Source organism: Leucopleurus acutus (assembly GCF_964270905.1).
Source record: "Leucopleurus acutus genome assembly, chromosome: 2".
Classification (NCBI taxonomy): domain Eukaryota; kingdom Metazoa; phylum Chordata; class Mammalia; order Artiodactyla; family Delphinidae; genus Leucopleurus; species Leucopleurus acutus.
Window position 1 is genome coordinate 66,469,471 of NC_139143.1, and position 23,131 is coordinate 66,492,601.

Consider the following 23,131-nt stretch of genomic DNA (forward strand, 5'->3'; position numbering starts at 1 on the left):
GTTGTGGTGAGCGGGGGCTACTCTGTTGCAGTGCGCAGGCTTCTCATTGCGGTGGCTTCTCTTGTTGCGGAGCACGGGCTCTAGGCACGCGGGCTTCTGCAGTTGTGGCTTGTGGGCTTCCTAGTTGTGGCTTGCGGGCTCCAGAGTGCAGGCTCAGTAGTTGTGGTGCACGGGCTTAGTTGCTCTGTGGCATGTGGGATCTTCCCAGACCAGGGATCGAACCCGTGTCCCTTGCATTGGCAGGTGGATTCTTAACCACTGCACCACCAGGGAAGTCCCCCCTTTTTTTTTTTTTTAACATTCCTGAACCAACGTACACTTATGAGTGTGTTCTGATATTGTGTCCTTTCCAAAGGCTGATCACACATTGCTAGAAACAGTAACACCAGCTGAATCCACTCCAGCTCCCCAGACAAAATGAATGAGAACAAAGACGTGCCCTTACAGTGTGTTTCATTTTATATTCTGTGTATTCATGATGCTTTTTAAAACTTACTCCATATTCAAACAAAACTTGTTTGCTTAAACTTAGATTTAAAACAACCATCTTCTTTTCAGGTCTCTATGTGGCTGCATGGCTAGTGTGTTTCTGTTTTTCCACAACTTGAAACATGTTGTGACAAAGCCAGTTAAAAATGAGGTCCAATAAAATGTAATGGAGTTCTGTAAATACATGAATATCGCAACCTCTACACTCTGGGTCTCAAAATCCTAGTTCTTAAAAGCAAAAGCAGCTTGGAGGATTCCTCTGCAGGAAGTCCTCGACACAAAATGGTGCCATTGGGCAAGTCCACTCACAAGAGAAGGTGGCGGGGGAGCTGCAGGCTCTTGCAGAGAAGTGAGTCATGGGCAGCGTGCACGCGTATCATTTGCATTCGTGAACATGTCTCTGTGCCCCTCACTGAGCTGCTCTTTATGTGTAGTAGGAAGGCCTGATGGAGGGGGACAGAGTGGGCTCCAGAGACACATACCTCCTGTTTGCTCTGGTCTTAGTAATTATTGCAGAGTCACTGCAGAGCCCAGGAGAAAGAACACAAAAAAAGAAGTTTTAAAAGGAAACAAAAGAAAAAGAAGAGAGGAAGAAAAGAAGAAAGTACAGGCACTCCCTGCTCCAACGGAAGCTATGCCAAGAAGCAACTAACTAAAAACAGACAGAGCAGAGGGGAGAAATGAGGAAAGAATAAAATGGTTTGGAGTCAGGCTGACAAACGCACGAGAGAAAAATTCACATGGTTTCAGAGCAGTACTTGGCATCTATCTCAGAAATTCATGTGTGTGTATAGTTTTTCATGTTTATTTCTGGAAGAATATTTTGCAATTTCTTTTTACTGAAAAAGATGAGTTATTTTCATTCTTCTAGAATAGTGGAGAGAGCACCCTTATCTTCCCCCCAAAAGGCTACCTCCTCTAACTTAACACATTTTTTAAAAATGGTGTGTGTGTGTGTGTGTGTGCGTGTGCGTGTGTGTGTGTGTGTGTGTGTGTGTGTGTGTGTGTGTGTGCTGACTCACTAGATGACTTCCTACTTTCTATAACCAAATAGAGTGCTAAAACCCAAATGTCTGGGCCTACTGTCTTTCAACTAGTATCCTAACACCCCTTATGAGTAGACAGAGGCTCATTGGCTTGTTTCAAAAGAAGGCAGGGTGTAACTCGGGCCCATTTGACTTTGCATTACTTGAATAGTCCTAACCAGCCCCAGGGCTGAGGTCTGCAAGTATTTGGCTTATTCGATCTAATCCACTGATGGCTTGTGTGGTAATGAATGTCTGAAATGCTTGTCTCTGATCAGGAATTTTTTTTTTTTTTTTTTGCTGTACGCGGGCCTCTCACCGTTGTGGCCTCTCCCATTGCGGAGCACAGGCTCCGGAGCGCAGGCCCAGCGGCCATGGCCCACGGCCCAGCCGCTCCGCGGCATGTGGGATCCTCCCAGACCGGGGCACGAACCCGTGTCCCCTGCATCGGCAGGCGGACTCCCAACCACTGCGCCACCAGGGAAGCCCTGATCAGGAATTTTTAATGCTGTCCTCATGGGCTCTGCTGAGCTTTCCTGCTTGTAAACGGAGGCTTAACACACTCGAATCACCCATGGAACTGTGTGAGCTGGCAACACCCAGAGAGAAAACTTGCCATTGTGATGCTAATTTCCTTCTCACCTTTGACCAGAAGGGGTAATTACATATAATTTGTGGAAACAGTTCCTCTGGAGTAAGAACACCTAAGGGAAACATGGAAGTTTGTTTAAACTAAATTGAATACATTATAGATAAGAAATACAAATGCAGTTTGAACTGGATTGTTCATCTCTGTCCCAGGATCAAAACTGAGGAATTTTGACTCCTCTGAAAATCACAGCCGTACTATGGACATTCTTATTTGGACCTCTCTCTGCAAAGCTACAAAGACTGAACTTGATGAAGCAAAGAACCTTAGAACAGCTGCCAGGGACTTTTGTTCTTTTGTTTTCTTCTATGGCAGACATGTTCTAAAGGCACTGATAGTGATTAACCATAAATGATTGTCTAAAGGGTGGTGTTTAAACATCTATTTTCTTGCCACTCCACTCGGCCCCGCCCCTTTCCCCCGACATCAACCTTAAACTAGTTTTATCAGGATAGACACACCTGGAAAGTCATTCTGGAGAAGTGTGTGCATGGCTCCCACCTCTAGGGTGGTCACCAGTGTTGCCCTGAGAACACTGGTGTAGCATGCTCTAAGAGAAGTCTCTTGAAATATGTTTCAACTTATGTGTCCCAATTTCCAGTATTTTTTCCATCAGAAGTGAGCTCCTCAAAGGGGTGAACGTTTCAGTGGTGCAGTAAGAAGCAGTGCCTAAGCAGACTGTGATGTGGATAACAGTGATGATATATAGGTGCAGCACTAACCCCCTTTCTGGGTAAATGATGGTAGTTGGGGGACATGTATTTTAACCAGCGTCAATTTAGGAGCCAGAATATTTGTATTTTAGTACTGATTGAAATACTGTTTCTATCTGTTTCTACTGTTGACTGACAGTTGCAGATAAGTGAAAGTCAAATCTGGCCATTCCCATGTAGTGGAAATAGCACGAGCTTTAAAGTCGGACGGGTCTGGATGCACATATTAACGCACTACATGTTAACCTTGCACCCTTGACTTCCCAGATCCTCAGTATACTCACCCTTTAAAAAGAACACCACCTCAAGGGATTTTTAAGATAAGATGCAGAAAGTGCTTTGTACGTTTAAAAAACAAACAGGGAAAAAACCAAAAACAAAACCATCAACGCTCAATGAAAGTTAGTTCTTTCTTTTCTCCTAAAATTATAACAAAACCACAATTTTGGAAGTGAACCATTTTTGGTACAAATCACTCTGAAGTCTAGTTGTCACCCTCTTTAACAGTTGATGACCTTGCTATAACCATGATAGATTAGAGTAGTTGTAGAAGTTAAAGGAGACACGATACACAATGTCTTAAATGCTTAATATTATGTGTCATCTGTCTTTAGTACCAAATATCCGTAGGCAGTTTTCTTATGCAGTAATAATCATAATCATAATATCTTTTTGAACATTGTGAGAGCTATAGATATATTCTTTCATTTATTTCACATAACAATTTCATGAAGTGGTTATTCCCGTTTTACAAATGGGACAATTAAATCTCATTATGTGCTACCACACAAATAGTGGAGGTGAGATTGTAACCCAGTTCTACTTGGCTCTAAATCCCAAGCTCTTAGCCGCTGTGTATACTACCTTATGCTATTCAGCCACATGGTACAGAATTTCACCATAGCATCACTGCAGACAATCATTTAGATTCTGCTCAAATACTCTGATGACATGAAATCTACTTTTCCATCTAGGTAACTCATTCCACTTTTTAATAGTTCTGTTTTTCTATAGTTATTTACTTGGAATCTGATGACCATCACTGTGAAGCTGAGAAGGACATTCAAACAATCGTATGAAAAGAAATGTGTTGTAATACAGGGTAAAAAAGAGAAGAAGCTGGTGAATTCTCTACAGGTCCCTTGGCCATTATCCAGTTTCTAGTAATATTCCCAGGGTCATTAAATGTTATTTTCCATTTGTTGGAACATTTTCATGATCAACATTTTAGAACTGCACTTGCTACATGTGGGTATTAAAAACTTGAAATGTGGCTAATGTGGCTAGTCCAAACAGAGATGTGCTGTGAGTGCAAAATACACATCGAATTTCACATAAAATTTCTCATTAATTGCTTACACATTGATATGATAGTATTTTGGATATTGCTTAAATAAGTACATGATTAAAATTATTTTTACCTGTTTCTCTTTACTTTTGAAAATGTGGCTACTGGAAAATTTCAAATTACATATGCACAGACTTACATTTGTAGCTTGCATTACATTTCCATTGGACAGCAATTGTTCTGTACCCTCAAGAGGAAATGTACCAGATGTTTGAAATGTATCAAATCCATACCTTGCCCCAAAGAGTCTCAGAGAACAATAAAGGCAAATGCTTATTTATCTTCCACTCTACACTGTTTTAAAGCTCTGAGTACAAGGTACTTTGTATGCACAGAGAGATCATTTATCTTTTGGCATTTAGCTAGTGCTACAGTGAATATCCCTTAATCATCCTTGTTTAAGTTTGACGAGAATTATTTCTTTATTTACACCAGAAATATTGCTCTTTGTGTTGTAGAGAAATGCATGGCCTTAGTTCTTAAAAACCGTGGAGTTAGCATTGGAAAAATTCGGGCATCTGTCCTCAGTTTTGCTGGGTGTGGGTAGGTGGGTATGAAGGGAAGGTGTGGAGCAGAGAACGGATGGAGAGCTCTCCTAACTAGACACCACGATGAACATAAAGGTCTTTCCAAATCCTGAGTCCTCCACTTGAACACAACAGAATATTATCCAGCGTAACCAACCATGGATGAAGACCTGAGTTGACTCTGATAACTGTTCCCTGGGAAATCAAATGGTATTTCCGCCCTCCCCACCTAGAAATGGTTTGTTCAAGTCACAAGAGGAGGCTACAGCTGATTTCCATCTTGGAGGAAGGAATTGTTCCTGTCAGCCTGCCTGCCTGGGATTGCAGCTGAGCCATATTTAGCCTCTAAAGCTAGATGTTTTAGTGCCTGGCTCTTTTTAACTGGCATATGTTAAGAGCTTTGAATTAACAGGTGCATAAAAACTGTCAAAACACACTTAAATCTCAAGACAGACCGTCAGTTGTATTAAAAAGTATGGTGTTACAGAAACATGCACTCTCAACACATCCAGCATATAACAGCTTGGGAAGTCCTTTCTCCCTGCAAGCAACCCAGCAATATTAATCCATCCCATGAAACAAAAGGCCATGGTCCTTTAACCTCTTGATGGAGGATGGTGTGTGTGTCTGTGCACACGCACGCGTATGTATCGGGGGGATCAGAATCATGCACAAAGTCTTCCCTTCTGCAACTGAATCTTCTTTCAGTTTCCAAGATCCCCATTTATAAACTAATCTAATTGAAAGGAAAAAGAACTCCCAGAGCTCTGGAAGGCACACTTGAAGTTGTTCCTTTTAAGGAAAATAAATTGATCATGTAACATGGTGAAATTTAAATTAAAATTATCATAGGGTGGCAGGGAGAGAAAATGCATCACTTAAAGCTGCGTGAATTATGTGTAAAAGACACTACTTGGTTAAAATAGGTAGAATCAAGTAAGATCCAGTACTTGATCAGAAGATAAGCAGAGGATAATGTTTGCTGCCGTGATATTAAGTTCCTTTATTATATTTGTAAAAGCAATAGTTATGTATCACTAACTCTAAAATTGGCATGAAAGAACCTGACATTTCTCAGTTAATTACTTTCTTGCACATAATATGTACCATAAAGCATTTTAATTTAATCAAATTAAAAGTTTACTATGACCTTGGCTCTGTGTTTCATAGTGACATCTTAGATTCAGCACTAGGCCCTCATCTACCAAATAGCTGGGGGACCATAACCAAGTCAGTTACTTTTTCAAAGCCTCATTTATTTTCTTAAATTGTAATATGAAGGTGGATAGAAGTGGGATGGGAGAGAAAGTCTCCTTAGCATTCATTTTGGTTCTAAAAAGAGTAAAATCCTATGATTTACAACATTCTTCCTGGATTAAGAGTGTCACTTCTAGATATTCCTGTGTACAATACTAGGGCCACTATACTGAAATGATGAGGCAGGGTATTGTTTGTTTATCTTTTTGTTTTTTCTATGTCCTAGCATTTAAATTGTTTTTGTTTTTTCATTTTTAATATACATTCCAGAAGGCTGTCAAAGATCAGACTTCTCAGAAAATAGAGTCTGGGATGGAGATGTGTGTGCCAAAGTTTATTGGAGAGTATGTTTGAGGACAAGGTCTGTAAGTGGTCAAGGAAGCAGGACTGGGTAGGGAGAGCCGTTGGGTGTGATACAGACACAACAAAGGCCTCAGCCGAGTTCTGGCCCCAGTTCTTCCCAATTGAGGCATGGGGGCCAGTTCTTTGTACCCCCATAACTCTCAGACTTTGGTTCCAGGCTTCCCCCCAGGAAGGGGGCACAAACTTTGGCAAGACCACTCTCTTTAGCCTAGGGCAATTCCTGAAGAAAGAATCTCCAGTGAGCCATTAGCAACCAACACTTTTCACAGCTGGTCCTGAAAGGGTCATCTGGGCAGTGCACCACTGTGACCGTTACAAAGACAAATATAGGATCTGTTCTCATCGTTCTTTTGGAAGCTTCTCTCCTACTAGATGTATGACCTTAGACAAGATGGTTAATTTTTGTGCTTCTTAACTCATGCTTTGCTCATTCACAAATCGTGGATAATAACAGAACCAGATAAAGTTATAATGAAGACAAAAAGAAATAAAATGTTCAAGCGTCTAGCAGAATGCCTGACACGTAATGGGCTCTCTTTCAAAGTGAGTTTCACCTTCCTCTCTTACCAAATGATAATCCTTTTTTCATGTCTAAGGATAGTTTCAAAAAATAAGGGAGATCTAGCAAATAGCAGATTGTCCTTGAGGTTAATCCACAGATGAAAATGTTGTCATGTTGTAAACTGCCTTGTTCCTGGAGGAGTGTTGACATTTTGGATCAGGGTTGTGCTTTCTGCCCCTGGAGGATGTCACTCTTGTCAGAGGAAAACAATCAAATGACGTAATGCCCTTACCCCACCACCACGTCATCCCATTTCAACACCATCCCTGGTATTAGCATTACTCAGCATTAACTGTTAATACATTAGGGATTGAGATAGGAAGTATCCTTCAGAAAGGCTATTTCTGCCCTACTTATACATTCATTTGAGAAGCTATCACTAAGCATCCTGCCAAATTCCTCTGACATCAGTTTACTAAGCTGCATAGGGTTTGGATAGGATAGAACAGAGGTAGACAGAAGCATCTAATTATTTTGCCAAATCCCCTTTAAAATATGAAACCAAGCCAAGAGCAGATAGCATGCACAGCTCCCAACACTGTTTTCCCACTGGGAAGGTGTTAACACTATTGTTATTGTTTTATCCTTATTGATTGGCAACGACAAGTTCCTTTCTGTAATGAGTATGGAGGAGAAAGGGTTTTTGCCAAAAAGATCTACATTCTAAGAAAGATCAAAGCATGGGTGTTTCATCTGATACACGTTTCCTCCGTTTGGATACTCAGCCCTGCAGCCTGTTTTGAAATTCCTGTGTGCGCGTCAAATAGTCAGGGCTTGCTCCTCTTTCTTGCTCTCTCTCTCCTTCCCTCCTTCTTTGCCCACAGAGGTTTCCTCCTGGCTTTTCCCCGGCTCACCACCAGCCCGTCTGATGAGCTACCCCAGCAGACCGAAGAAGGAGATGCGATGTTGTACAATCAAACCCTGTTGGTAAATATTTTCATTTCAGAAAAGCTAAAAAACAATTGTTATTTCAGAGGTTGAAGGGCCAAGTCCAGGAAGGAAATTCCTGAAAAGGGACCTGGCCCTGGCATTGACAATCACTTTAGCTGGGAGATATTTTTATCTTTGAATATGGAACAGGAAGATCATTTTCTCTAAACATTAGAATGAAACCGAATCTTGACCAGCCTGCCAGCAACTTATAACAGAAAAGAAGAAAATTACTTGAGTCCTAATCATGGAGAAGTTAAAACCACAACAATAAAACAAACTAAAAAGACGAAAACACACACAAACCACTTTTCATTCCACTGTGTGAGCTAAACAACCCCATCCCTCAGGGTGTATTGGTTTTTATTTTAGTTTATTTACATTTGGACATCCTTTTTGCTTCTCTTCAAAGGAGGCTGAGGTGTCTTAGGGATGCAGATTAGGTTATCTAGGTTATTTATATTAGCAGTTTTCATTGTGCCATGTTGATGATTATATAAGATGTCAGGTTTTTTTTTTTTTCCTTCATCTTTAAAGAAAGTTTGGAACAAGTCCTTGAGAAATAGTATTCAATTAAAACTCTATTCATATCAACTCTTCAGTTCTGCTAAAAAGAGATGATCAGGGGCCTCATAATCGATTCATACCTGACACCTTGTCAAATTTCAATGGACAGTGTTTATATAGCACTAACCTCAAAGAAAACCAAGTCTTGTGCTGAATTAGGTAGCCCTGTGGGGTGGGGTGAACAAAAAGTCTCAAACCTACTTGACCAGTTTACCATGGTATGAAAAAGGACAAAATGACCCTGGTGTCTTTTCTTTCAGTGTTATTGTTCTATTTCTGATGACACTTGAAGAAGAAAGTCATTTGCTAATAGAAATAAAGCAGTCATTCAAAGGTGAGACCATTATTGATGAGACAGCAATAGAGAATAAAACAATCATGAGAAAATATAGTAAGGTCAAAACCCCAGGTTTAATAAAAAAACAAATATGAAGATTTTCCATGTATAAACAAGAGTCAACTGAAAAGATGGGCAGCTAGAATTTCCTGCACCAGAAGATTATAGGTCAAAGAGTAAGAGAAGGAGAAAGATGAGGCACATGGGCGCAGTTGTGGAGGCCCTCCGGGACAGCACTGTGGAATGCCAGCTGCCAGGTGATAGCTGTTGCCAGCTCTTGGACATTAGGCTGAAATCTAGGACTTCCATTCCCTGCTGTCTGACGAAAAGCTCTCCTGTATCCAGATGCTGCCTGGTCCTGACCTCCTTGCTAAGACACATGCAGTCACCTGTGTCCTTGAGTCATCCTGGACTCTTCTATTCTCTTTTAGGGCTGAGTGCAGCATGGTTTTTTAAAAATCCTCATTTTTTCCCCACTTTTCTGGTTGGAAAAAAATGTGAATAGAAGAGAATTAAGAATGGGTGGAAAATGGGGAAGGGTGTTAGACCTGCTTGTAATCACGGGTGCCTTGTTAGGACTGATTTATGTTTGTCCAACTTAGAAAATGTATTTACCAAAACAATCCAGTCCTAATTCATAGAGCCATGAAGTTTTTCACCCTCAATCTGACTTAAACTACTAACATGATTTAAACTCTGAAATGCACACATTGCCCAAGACAAGGATTTAAGATGAGAGTCAAGTTTGCAGTCTTTTACAAAGTATACTTTCTCACCCCCTGTCACTTCTCTAGTTACCAGATCTTTCCCAACCTGTCTGGACCTTCTGGGGCTTGGGCATAAATCAGGAGAAATGTGGTTGGAAATGGCTTCCTTTGCTTCAAAGCAACAGGTACCCACCTCAATGGTGCATTAGAAATCCATAATAGTGCACGTGGTTTCCGTTATGCCAAGGGAAATCCTGTCTTAACTGCTCTAAACTGTCTCTCCAGTGTATGACATCGCAGCCCAAGTTGATTTAAAAAATTCTGAAGTCTTTGGGTTAAAATCAAGAAGGGATCTTCTAGGCTCTCAGATCTAGTCTATTATTCTGAGAGACACAGGGAGCGTGTGCTTGTGATGTATGTATGGTGCCTTGGCATGGTCTCTGAAGAAAAGATCGTGCTATGAGATTTCTGGACTCTAAATACCACTGTCCTTTTGGGACTTTAGAACTCCTCTGAGGCTGTTCCCAGCCTGAGCCAGAATGGTCACGAGAGTCCTGGGAACAAACATAAGACACGCAGCCTTGAGGCAATAGCGATATGTTCACGGCATTTTTTCCTTTCTTTTTTTCCTCTCTTTCTCTATTTTCCTTCCTCTCTCCCTTCCTCTCTCCTTCCCTTCCTTCCTTCCTCCTTCAATACCTTTATTATTGATTGTTTAACTTTTATTTTTGAGTTTTATGGTATATTTTTCAGAGGGCTGGACAGGTGGAAAAGGTTAGTAAATGATACATATTTGTCAAACGCCTTCTTGTACCTTTCTTTTTTTTCCCAAGATGGTTATTATTTTTACTGTGTTGCTGCTTCCAGCAGTGGGGAGTAGCATTGAAGTCCATAGACAAATGGGTTACCTGCCACGATGAATAGATCTTTATGTGCCATTGAGAGTCATCTAGTCATCAAACAGGGAGACCAAGGACTCAGAAGAAAACACTCATCAAAGCTCCTTGAAACACTCATCAAAGCGAGTATACCAAGAGATATATGCACAAGCCCTGTCCTCCAAAAATTACAGGCTAGTGGAAAAAGCAAAAACCCGAGAACCAACACTTACTGCACACTGATTATTCATTAATTCATTTAATACACATTAATTGAGAACATGCTCTGTGCTAGGAACTCTTCTAGGTGCCAAAGATAAAGCAGGGAACAAAAGAGACAAAGCTCTGACTTACTTTGTAGTGTAAGGGACCAGGTACTCTGTATATATGACTTTATTTGATGTTCCTAAGAACTCTGTAAGCTGGATATTATTATTTCCAGGCTACACATGAGAAAATGAAACTGCAGAGAGGTTAAATTACCAGTTTATTAGGGAAAGGTCCCAGATCTCCAACTAAGTCTATTAGATTCCAAACCCTATACACTTTCTATTATCTCTCATGGCCTTCAGAGGCTAATGAAATCATATGAGATATCACAGGGCAACGCAGACTAGCTTAAGTACCAGAGGAATCCAGATGAGAGAGACCTGGGAAAGCCTGGAGCAGCCCGTGAGAGTTTCATGGAGGCATCTAGTCTGAAGGATAGAAAGACAGAGCTTAGACAAGAGAAAAGAGGGGAAACAGAGCACACTGAAGGTGCAGAGGCACATGTGTGCATAGCCTGGTTAAGGACGAGTAGAAATGGCCTAAATGAAAAGAAAGATTCTCATAGGAAAAAATTTGGAGACAGAGCTAAAGAGACAGAGCCACAGTATATGTCCTCCAGCTCTATTATTGCTAAAAGGTTTTTTACCTTTTCAAAGTTATGATTTCCTTGTCAGTGAGATAGAGGATAATCATGGACATGTTTTTAGATGACTTCAACAATGACCAGCTAGTAGGAACATTGGTTAATTGCTGGACAAAGGGTTAGCTCATGATTAGATTTCTACCCTGGATATATTTTTTAATACCCACTCAGATTCTTCTTTGGGCGGGCTTGGTGTTCATATAACTGGATACATGAGTATTTAGCCAATAAAACTGGTTGAAGAATGTGAGAAATTTATCTAGTACATGAAGTCATTGTTTCATATTTGTCTGAAGCTCCCAGCGGACTCTGAACACCAGATTTTCGTTCCCCTCTGCTTTCCACATTGCTCTTTCCCATGAGGAGATTCTTTTGATATCAGCATGGGGTATATGGAATTCTTTGGGGGTGAAAGGTGTTCTTTCTATTATAGTAACTTTTTATTTAACTAGTTCATTTCCATGTAAAAGCTGCTATTGATGCCATAAAATAAGAAGGGGCATATCAGATTTGTTTTTAATTTTCCTCTGGTGGGGCAGAGTTGCTGAGCAAATTTGTTGAGCAGCTGGAATGGCTAAGGTCACACTAACTTTGAAAAAAGAAGGTCCTGACATCAACATAGCCAAAGATCTGAATAATTCTGGGCTGCCTCCAATTCTGAAATCCATTTCTTCAGGCTGTTCATTTCTTCCTTTCTCTCTCCCACATTGGTTTCTGGCTTTTCCCCTTTTTCTAACGAACCCAATACTATGTGGATGTTTTAATTTTGCCTGCTCTAATGCAAACAGTTCCTATGGTATAACCTTTAGGTCAATTTTATCAAGCATTATTTGCTTGGTCGGTTCAGGAAGAAAAAAATCACATTCTTCTGCCCAGATCTCATGTAATTGCATGAATTCTCTGATTTAGTTGGCTCTGCAAATCTATCCCAAGGTGCACTGACTGCAGAAATGGAAGGGAATTCATTATACATTCCCTGTTGAAATAGTGACCTGCAAATAATGATGGGGAAATCAACCTTGATCGCTGTGCTTTCCCTTTAGTCTAATTTCTTCTGAACTTTAGACTGTAACTTGTTTTTTGGCTGGATAGCCCCAGGACATACTGGAGTCTGACCAAGGGGGTGCTGAGACCTGGATTTTCACACCATGAAGCTGGTAACAGTTTTGACTTCAATGCCTTGAAAAGTGGGTGATTTCAATTGCCCTGTTTCCTTTCAGGGGAAAATGCTTTCTTTGCACCTAAACAATCTTCCGGTGCTTTTGACTGACAAGCATATTGTTATGATTATGACTGGACTTCTTGACTCCTGCAGGGATAGCATTTAAAACTGCCTGAGACTGGCACAAATCAAAATATTCATCAACTTAAACTATGTCAGCTAAAATGGAAAAGCCAAAATTGTGTTTTATATCATGTCAGAAGTCCATGAACACGGTGTAAGGCTGCTTAACTCTTTCCCTGCCTAAAGAAAATTGTAGCATATAATAGAAGGTATCTGGATACTTTTTCAAAATTATATCTGTCATTAAATGCCTTATATTTCTCCCCTTATAGTATCCATTGATTTTGGGGGGAGGGCTTATTGGTTCAATTAACTCTTTTTTTTGCTCCCATTCATTGATTTTTTTTTTAATTTATTTATTTACTTATTTATTTTTGGCTGTGTTGGGTCTTCGTTGCTGCGTGTGGGCTTTCTGTAGTTGCAGTGAGCGGGGCTACTCTTCATTGCTGTAAGTGGGGTTCTCATCACAGTGGCTTCTCTTATTGCGGAGCACGGGCTCCACGTGCGCGGGCTTCAGTAGTTGTGGCGCGGGGGCTTAGCTGCTCCATGGCATGTGGGATCTTCCTGCACCAGAGCTCGAACCCGTGTCCCCTGCACTGGCAGGCAGATTCTTAACCACTGCGCCACCAGGGAAGTCCCCATTGATTCTTCAATGGATGCTTTTGAATCCTGTACTCTGCAGGGCACTGTGTTTGCCTTTGTGGGGAGGAGAAACAAAGTTCTTGCCCATGGTTGCTTGTCCCATTAGAAGAGAGACATATCCCTAAATAGCTATGAAGTGAGTAGTCTGGTAGGTAGGTAGAGATAAGCTGCCAAGATAGCTTTGGAAAGGCGAAGTCACTTCCACCCAGAGAACAGTAAACTAGACATCTAAAGCACTATCTGTCTAACCTCTTATTTTTCAAGAATTTTCCTTTCTTCTGTTGGGCATGGGCACTTGGCAGTCTTTGTAAAATGGGATTCTGCCCTTCCCTACAAGTGCTCTCTCAGCTATTGTTGCTTGATCATTGACCACACTGATCGATCCGTTCCATTAGAATTCATATATTAGAACAAGAAGATTTCAGTCTCAGCACAGTAGCAGGAGGAGTTCAAATGCAGGCCCTATCTACAGAGGGGCCAGAGAGCGCCATGGCGTACACAGAGCCAACATGAAAACAGAGAAAGCTTGGTTCTGATAGAAATTTACGTCCCTGGTGGCTTCGTGAAGCATGATTACTTTTCTGTCTCAAATCCTTCCCGCTCCTTCTCTCAGCACCTGCATTTCATTCAGGGAGCGGGTGGGCAAAAATGGGTTGACTTCTATTACTTACGGCCCAAAGACCCCTTTCTAATGCAAAAGACTGTAAGAAAGGAGAAAGACGGGTTTGTCATTGAACAAAGAATGAGAAAGAGAATAGGAATCCTAGTGTAGCAGGATAATATTTTTATATATTAACAAATGTGTTTTTCCCCGTGATTTCCTGTTACCCTTGACCCTCCCCCACCGGGCAGCCAGACCATGAGTCATTCCTTGCCTCAAGGGAGGGTTGTCACAGCAGAACCAGAGAACAAAAGAGACAAATTCTTGGCTTTCAGAGTTTAAAAAGCTGAGCTTCAGGCTTCAGACAAAAAAGATTTGGAAGAATATTTGATCAACTTGAGCCAATATTTTCCTGCCCACGTAAAATAAAAATTCCCCTGGCTGGGAGACAAGAGGCCATTCTAAAGCAAAGCAAGAGGGTTAGATGCTGGTGACTCGCTGAAAGGGACTCTTGCACTCTATTCTTGCCACCCTCCACAGGCTGAACCCTAGCTTAAGTGTGGGTTTTTCAGGTTCTGAGAACAAGGAGACCTATGCCTTATTTCCAGGTTGGAAGCCAAAAGATGGCAAACTTCCCAAAGATCCCCTCTACCCAGCATTGTGCCAGAGACACTGCCTGGCACACCTAGAGCAAAAGGGTATGGGTTGCCTCAGAGAATTTTCCATGGTCCTAGAGTGGCAAAGGAGTTGTGAGCCTAAAATTTTCTTTGGTCCTGAGAGGTACAGAAATGGCCAAGAGGAAGCCAGATGTGGAAGAATCCCACAGTCTCGTCCAAGCGATGTTGAAGATGTAATCCACATGAATTGAATACGAGGGACAAGTGGTACCATATGCGACTTAAGAGGATGCCAGCCTGGACAGATAACCAAGAACCAGACCCTAAGACAGGCAAGGGCAATTCTGGGAAAGTAGCTCAGCTTCCCTTTGGGTAGCGATCTGAATTTAACCCACAATTCTTTGCTCTCTGCACCGAATACTACCTCAAATGAAGGCTCTGATCAGGTCGTTTAGGCATCATTTAGATATGGCACACACCTCCTTAGATGGGACAGAGTTTCTGCTAATCACCTTAAGGGAGGCTGACCTCCCTCATGGCCAACTTGTATTTTGTTGCCTCATATAAAAGCAAGAGCTCCTGATTCAATCTACTGCACCATATCAATTATTTATTGCTGTGTAAAAAACCATCCCTAAAACTTAATCCCTTTAAAACAAAAATCATTTTATTTGCTTCTGATGCTGTGTATAGAACATAAAAACTGCCCCTCTGATCCTAGTCCGAATTGCTGACCCACAGAATGGTGAGAAAATAAAATAGTTGTTTTAAGTCACTATTTTTTTCTCAAAGTCTTATTTGTTGAGGCATGTGTATATAGAGTGAAATTCACCCTTTTTTTTTTTTTTTTTTTTTTTTTGCGGTACGCGGGCCTCTCACCTTGTGGCCTCTCCCGTTGTGGAGCACAGGCTCCGGACGCGCAGGCTCAGCGGCCATGACTCACAGGCCCAGCCGCTCCGCGGCATGTGGGATCTTCCCGGACCGGGGCATGAACCCGTGTCCCCCGCATTGGCAGGCAGACTCTCAACCACTGCACCAACAGGGAAGCCCGAAATTCACCCTTTTTAAGTGTATAGTTTTATGTAAGCCATACCGGATTTAGATGATATTTAGATGAGACTGGACTTTAGACTTCAGATGCTGGAATAAGTTAAGGGTTTTGGAGCTGCTGGGATGGAATTTGTTTTAACAGCATCCCAGTTCTTGCTACATATATGTGTATTAGTCAGCTTGGGTTGCCATAACAAAACATGATAGGCTAGATAGCTCAAACATTAGAAATGTATTTCTCATAGTTCTGGAGGCTGCAATACCAAGATCAAGGTTCCAGCTGATTCGATTTCTCGTGAGCATTCTCTTCCTGGCTTGCAGATGGCCATCTACTTGCTGTTTCCTCATATGAGGGAGAGGGAGAGAGAGAGAGAAAGAGAGAAAGAGGAAAAAAGAGAGAGAGAGAGGGAGAGAAAGAGAATATGAGGGCTTTCTGCTGTCTCTTATGAGGACACTAATCTTATCAGATCAGGGGCCCACCCTTACGACCTCATTTAACCTTAGCTACCTCCTTATAAGCCCTATCTCCAAATACAGTTACGCTGGAGGTTAGAGTTTCAACATACATATTTTGGGAGGACATAACTCAATCCACAGTAGAGACATGGGGTCACAGCTCCCTGACATATACAAGCGAATTGAATTGACAAAAGCAGCACCAGTTCGAACTAAAAGAGACTAAGACTTTCCAAAATGAAAAGAGACCTCTGGATCCTCAAGTTTCTATGGACAGGAAGCAGGCTGAGAAAGCTACTCATTTGCAAACATGGGTCATTTCTTCTGGAAAAGGGAAGAGATGTCCGAGTGTGCAGGCTAGAATTGTGAACTAGGGAGCCACTCCCAGAGAGCAGAACTAGGCTCTCATTACATTCCCTGGCCCCAGAAGAGAGAGACCTGACAACATACCTCCGGCTAGATTTCAGAATGCCTTCTGTTTGCCTCATGTTCCTCTTCTTTTTAAAAGGGAATGTCTACTGAAGCTATCCTGTTCTGTCTCACCACTGTACGTTGATATGTGGTCAGGACAGGTAACTCTTCATTTTAGTTCACAGGTCTTTAGATTAAGAGGAGCCACACTGGAGGAGTTACACCTGAGGAGCCTCGTGTGTGGCTGAACCATGTTGACTCCATTCTGTCAGCTCCATCTTAGGCCTGCAGTCCTACCCTCTCCCCTTTCTGCATCACTGAGCTTTAGCCTCCTCACAAGCAATGCACCCAAGCCAGATAAGTTCCCTATCAACTTCTACTCGTGCCTTCATTTAATATGAAAACTGGAAGAACGCCTTTTGCTGATGCAGATGATTAGTGATCATGAGACCCCCCAGGGGTGGAGGCAAGGAAAACCTCCTGGTTCCTGTCAACGCAGACGTACTTCTCCCTAGTAGTCAGATTCTGTTTTTAGCTTTGACCCCCTTAAATTCCCCTGTGCCCTTTTTGATGGTACAGAGGGAAGCTGTGAATGTCTCTGGATCATCATCAGCTTGATCCTGCCTGTATGGAAGTTACCATAATAAACTCCATAATTGCACTTTATGGAGTCACCTACTTCAGTTCCTGGTCTCAATTTTCTTAGTTTGCAGGATATTGTTCAATATTTCAGCCTTGCAATACTCATCCATATCTGGACTTGATCAAAGGATGAGATCCTGGACTCCATGCCTGAAACCAGACTAGGAAGGGACTTTTAGGGGAGGTGGTGAGTACATTTTGCATGTGAAATGGCTGTGACTTATAGTAGCGAGGGGGAGGGTGCAGACTGTGGCTAAATTGTTTGCAAAGATGCCTACAAAAGTTCCTCCCTTTTCTGTATGATTAACCCTTTTCAGAGTGCCTTTCTGTTCCTCCCTTCAAGATGCAGAGTACATTTTGCCACCACTCAAATCTGGGGTAATTTAGTGGCTTGCTTTGCAGTGGAATGCAGAAGTAAGGTATGTGACTGCTAAGCCTGGGTCTCAAGAAGCTTTGCAGCTTACACCCTTGCCATCTTAGAACCCCGGGACGTCCATAAATAGAAATTCATGCTACCCTCTTGAGGATAAGAGACTAAATGGAGAAAAAAGCCCAGGTGACAGACATCGCCAATTGCCAGAATGTGAGTGGGGCTTTCTTAGGTCATCTAGCCCTGGGAAGTTACCAAATTACTGCAACCACATGAGTGTTCCCCAGCAATCACAGTGAACTTCTCTGCACAGCCTAGACCAAAGTATTGACCCACAGAATCATAAGCAAATAAAAGTGGTTGCTGTTTTAAGACACTAAGTTTTGGGACGGCTTACTATGCAGCTACAAATGACTGGTATATATGGCCTGAATGGCAGACTTGGTTTCTTTTCGGGTTGGAGTAATTTTCCTCAAATGAGGATTATTCCAGCATGAGCAATAAAGGCTTCAGGGACTCATTTCTCAGCTCATGCAGTAGGGTATGATTTCAGGATTTCCTCAAGTCCTCTCCAGGCAGTAGCACTATTCTCACACCTGCTCTCTGATGCTTGAAATTCCTTTAGCTGGGGGTTAAGATTTCCACTACACAAATTAAAATACATTACTTTAAAATATTCCACTACATTAAAATGGAGACACCCTTGGGAAAAGTAACCTACTGACTTAAAGTTTCCCCAAGATGTAAGTAACCGTTGTCTTGGTCTGTCTGGGCTGCTATAATAGAAACTTGAAGGACATTTGGTCCAGTCCAAAATGTCCATAAGAGACACTTGGTCCATAAGATATTTGGTCCCATCCAAAACCATTTGGCATGGACCAAATATGCTCACAGAAGTTTTGGACAGGACCAAATGTCTGAAAAATTAACAGAATAGCATAGACTGGGTGACTCATAAACGAGTCACTCGAGATATTTATTTCTCAAGTTCTGGAGGCTGGGAAGTCCAAGATCAAGGTGTTGGCCGATTCTGGGTCTAGTGAGGACCTGCTTCCTAGTTCAGAGATGACTGTCTTCTTGCCGTGCCCACACATGGTGGAAGGGGTCAGAAAGTTTTCTGGAGTCTCTTATAAGGGCACAAATACCATTCGTGAGGGCTCTACCCTCATCACCTAATCACTTCCAAAAGGCCTTGCCTCCTGATGCCATCACGTTGGGGGTTATGGCTCAACATATGAATTTTGGAGGGACACAAGCATTCAGTCTCTAGCAACTGTATTCAGATCTTTTCTCAAGAACAGATTTTGAGTGAGAACATTGGTTACAAAAGGGCCTAGACTATCTAAGATAAATTGTTTGCATAGCATTTTGTCCAGGGTACAACAGCCTGAGACAAAATTCACTGGTATAGGGAGACATTAAAGTCCACAAAAAATCTTGTCCTCTGACTTTGGTTCAGATTTTTAACTATCTTCCAAAGTGATAAAGAATCATAGAAACATGGAGAGACATCTGGCAGTAAGATACCTACCTCTGTCTGCTGGGCTTTTCAGGGCATCCGTCAGAGTCTGGAAATTGTTTATCCCACCTGACGGCTACTGGGTATCGCACTTCTCATCCTAGTGAAAGGCTCACCTCCACCGTACTGTGGGGGGGTTCAGTTAGTCACTAGCTCTAGAGTTGTCCCCATCTTCCACCAGCAGCATAGCAGTAGGGAAAGGAAAGCTGACTAGAAAGCTGGAAATGTTTCTGGACCTATGGGGCACTGGGGCCATGTCTACTGGTAGTTTCTGAGGGAAATGCATATGAGATAAACGAGCCAAGATAATAAAAATAACTCAGTGTGGTTGCTTCAGTTATTTTTCAGTTATAAAAGCCAGGTCTGAGCAACTGTAATTATAGTTCTACCAGGCTGTAGTTCCATATATAGGGCTATGAACTTTCAAGTCTGTTTGTGTCTTAATTACTTGGTTTTTGCTTGGCTAAGAAAATTTGAAATGGAAGATTCTGGGTTTTAAATTATGTGAAGGCTCTGGTGTAAATACACAGCTTCAGGATGTGGGGTACAACTAATGGTTACATGTAATGTACATATGGCAGTGTAACCCTACAACTGAAATAAGAGTTCGTGAAATGACCCTTCTAACTCCCATTATTCATTTGCTTCTTTTCCCTCTAAGAGCGCGATACCATACATTGCAAGGTTATTATTTCACTCCTCATGTGAACCTTTGGCCTAGTGACTTATCCCTTGAGGCATGCTATAATCACTGAGAAATGTGCTCTCTGTCACGTCTTATTGCTTAATTATGGCTCTATTTTAGATGCCTAGAGTCATTTGGCTTGAAAAGACCTCTCTTATGTGTGTGATCTTTGAACATGCATCCACACTGTCATCCTTGAGTTCACACCAGTCTGTTCCATTTCCATCTTGTTCTGGCTTGGGCAATAATTATTGCCCCTTGGTTCAGCAACACCTTGAATTACTGTAATGAGATATTATATTTATGCTCTTCTCCACATAAGATACCATCAACCCTTTGTCAGAAAGGTATGTGCTTAAAGTTCATTTTACCAAGCTTGATTTTTTATTTTAACTGATAAATCCCAGTGGGCCCCCTGTTTTACATCATGTCATGCAAAAACTTCCTTTCACTCTTGTTCTGGTGACTACAATTTTTTAGCTTAAAATCTGGACATGTTGTCTAGCAGTTTTTTTGTTGTTGTTTTTTTAGTTGTGTATGTGTTGCTCCTCGGTGCTAAAGGCAAACCGAGATATGGCAGGTCCTAAATACATTCAGAGATTGCAGAACAACTGTATAGACCCTCTAAAATTAGAACTGTTCTAAAAATTTGGGACTTCTGGAGAATGCATCACTGGTCACTTATTTTGCTTCTCATTAATAATACATTACGTTCTTTTATCAGCATTTGTTTTATGCATGTAAATCTTAGTCCTTCAAGCAGACTACAAGCTTCTTAAGGACAAAAGGCAGACTGTATACCTCTTATATAGCTCTGCATGTATGTAGTTACACACAGCTGTTTTTTTGATCAACTGCGTGAAGAGATGATGTTGTATTTTCAAGACAACTGTTTGGGATTAGGAGCTTGCCAAAGTAGCCTGACATTAAGGTAAAGGCAGACTGGAGAATCGCGTCCTGCTTCATCCCTCCAGAGAGCAGTTCAAGTCTGGCCTGGGATAGATCTATGTTGAGAAGGGGTATAATTACCCTGGTACAGAGTGGCCCCAGGTCTTGTCTGGCAGACTGAGTTGTATCTATCAAGGACTTTTAAAATGCTGACTTAGCTCTTAGAAATACAAAACCCAAAACATCATTTATAAAGGTCACTGGGAATGGCCTGGGTCAGAATAACTTGAGTTCATTTTGTGCCAATGCCTCAGAAGAGGAAGCTGCTGAATACTTAAAGCTCCTTGAGAATACTATGTTGCCAAATCCAAACAAAGAATGAGAGAGGTTTATAGCTGACTTTTTACTCTATAATTCAAATGCCAATCTAGCAATGAAATATGTTCTAGGAATTCCAATCAGAGATTTGTATCAGCTGACTTGGAAACCAGCTGTGCTCTCAGTGAGTACAAAGATTTACCACCTGCAATTGCTATAATTCTGTAGAATTATGCAGAGGTGAAAAACCTGAGAAAAACTTTTTATTTTAAATGTATTGAGAACCATGCTTTAGGAAATTCTGCTTCTTTGAAACCTATAAAAATGGCTCTAATTTAAAGAAAGTAGTAGAGTCTCAAGTGATAACTCTTAAATTCTGGAATTCATGTTTACCCTTCAAAGTATGCCTTTTTAAGATAATGAGTGAAAATTACTACAATTTGGTAAACCCTATCTTTTAAATAGAACAAGTGAGATAACAAAGCAGTTAACTCCTAAATTACATATCACATCATTAAGAGCCTTGATAACATTAAGCTCTAACTATCTGAGAAGAGGGAGGAAGAGAAGAGGAGTTAAACACCAGAGAGGAACAGTTCTACGAAGCATCCCAGTAAACTCATAGCAGTAATTTTGAACCAGTAATTTTGTTCATAACATTTCATAAATTGTTCATAAAATAATTATTGGGGCTTCCCTGGTGGTTAAGAATCCGCCTGCCAATGCAGGGAACATGGGTTGGAGCTCTGGTCTGGGAAGATCCCACATGCCGCGGAGCAACTAAGCCCGTGCGCCACAACTACTAAGCCTGCACTCTAGAGCCTGCGAGCCACAACTACTGAGCCTGTGCTCTAGAGCCCGTGCACCACAACTACTGAGCCTGCGCTCTAGAGCCCACATGCTGCACCTACTGAAGCCTGCGCACCTAGAACCCATGCTCTGCAACAAGAGAAGCCACCGCAATGAGAAGCATGCCCACCACAATGAAGAGCAGCCCCTGCTCACCGCAACTAGAAGAAAGCCTGTGTGCAGCAATGAAGACCCAAAGCAGCCAAAAAGAAATAAATAAAATAAAATATTAAAAAAAGAAAATAATTATTGTGGATTTCTGAATCCATATATCAAGAGTCTTTCAAGTGTATTTTATGATTTTAAAAGACATCAGGGCTATCCTGGAAAAAGCAGTGCATATGGTCCTCATACCAATGAGCCCCCATTCTCACTCATTTGCTCTGTTCCTCTCACACATGGGAGACAGCTGCCTTGTACAAAACGGATGCAATATAACTTTGTCACTTATATCATCACCTGAGCACTTGGATACCACCCTGGGAAAGCCAAGTAAGGTAAGTTTTTCAAAATAATGGTTTCAGTGGACCTTTTATAGACATTTGAAATCATTTCACATGTACAAACCCTGAATGAGTTATAAAGCAAAATTTTCAAGTGGAAAAACGCAGTGAACTTCATGGCCTAATATATGTATGAGATATATTGAATTTAGAACTGCAACTTTACTAGCACTTTAACATGAGCCAGTCGGCCAACCTGCCATAAGTGAAATCTCTGGCTCTCAAATTCCTCAACTGTAAAATAAGATGATTAAATCGAATCATCTCTGAGTTCCCATCCAATTCATTTATTTCATGGTTCTCAATTCTCCTTGTAACTTATAAGTACTTAAAGTATAGACTGAGAATTAGATTGTACCTACCTGCATTTAGCCAATATTATAGAAGCTGAATTGATGGATTTTCCTAAAAGAGGCTTATAAAAAGGAGGTAAGTGTATCTACCACACGGAGATACAGGATACATTATTGCCACATAGTGCTTAAGAATACACACTAAACTGCTTAAAACTTTGAAAGGCGACATTATAAATGCATTAGAATCATTTATTCCTTAGAAAAACAAGTGTATTAGACAACGAAGCTTTCCGTTTTTATGTATGTAATTCATGAATAAAAAAACAACTATCTGTATAAAAGCCTCTGTTTAGAGAAGGCAGTAATGGAAAGCTATAAATTCAACTCAAATTACATAATATAAAAATACAAAGTTCATCTGCATTACTAGAAGGTAATACCCTCAAAGAAACTCATTTAAAAATAGTATGTCCCCAACTTTTCAGAAGTTATTATGGATACAATGTTACATTTGTCCTTATCTTCTTTTATAATAGTTCTTTAAGACTTAAAATGTAGTATTTGTACTTTTGGAATTTCTGATAAATAGATCAGAATTTAATGTGATATTCATAGATTTTTGTGATGAAACTACAATATTTATTTACACATTCACATATAGCACAATGTAGGGGTCAAGTATTAGTGACAGTAACAAACTATTGAAGTAATAAGAAAACCATCATTTTAACAAT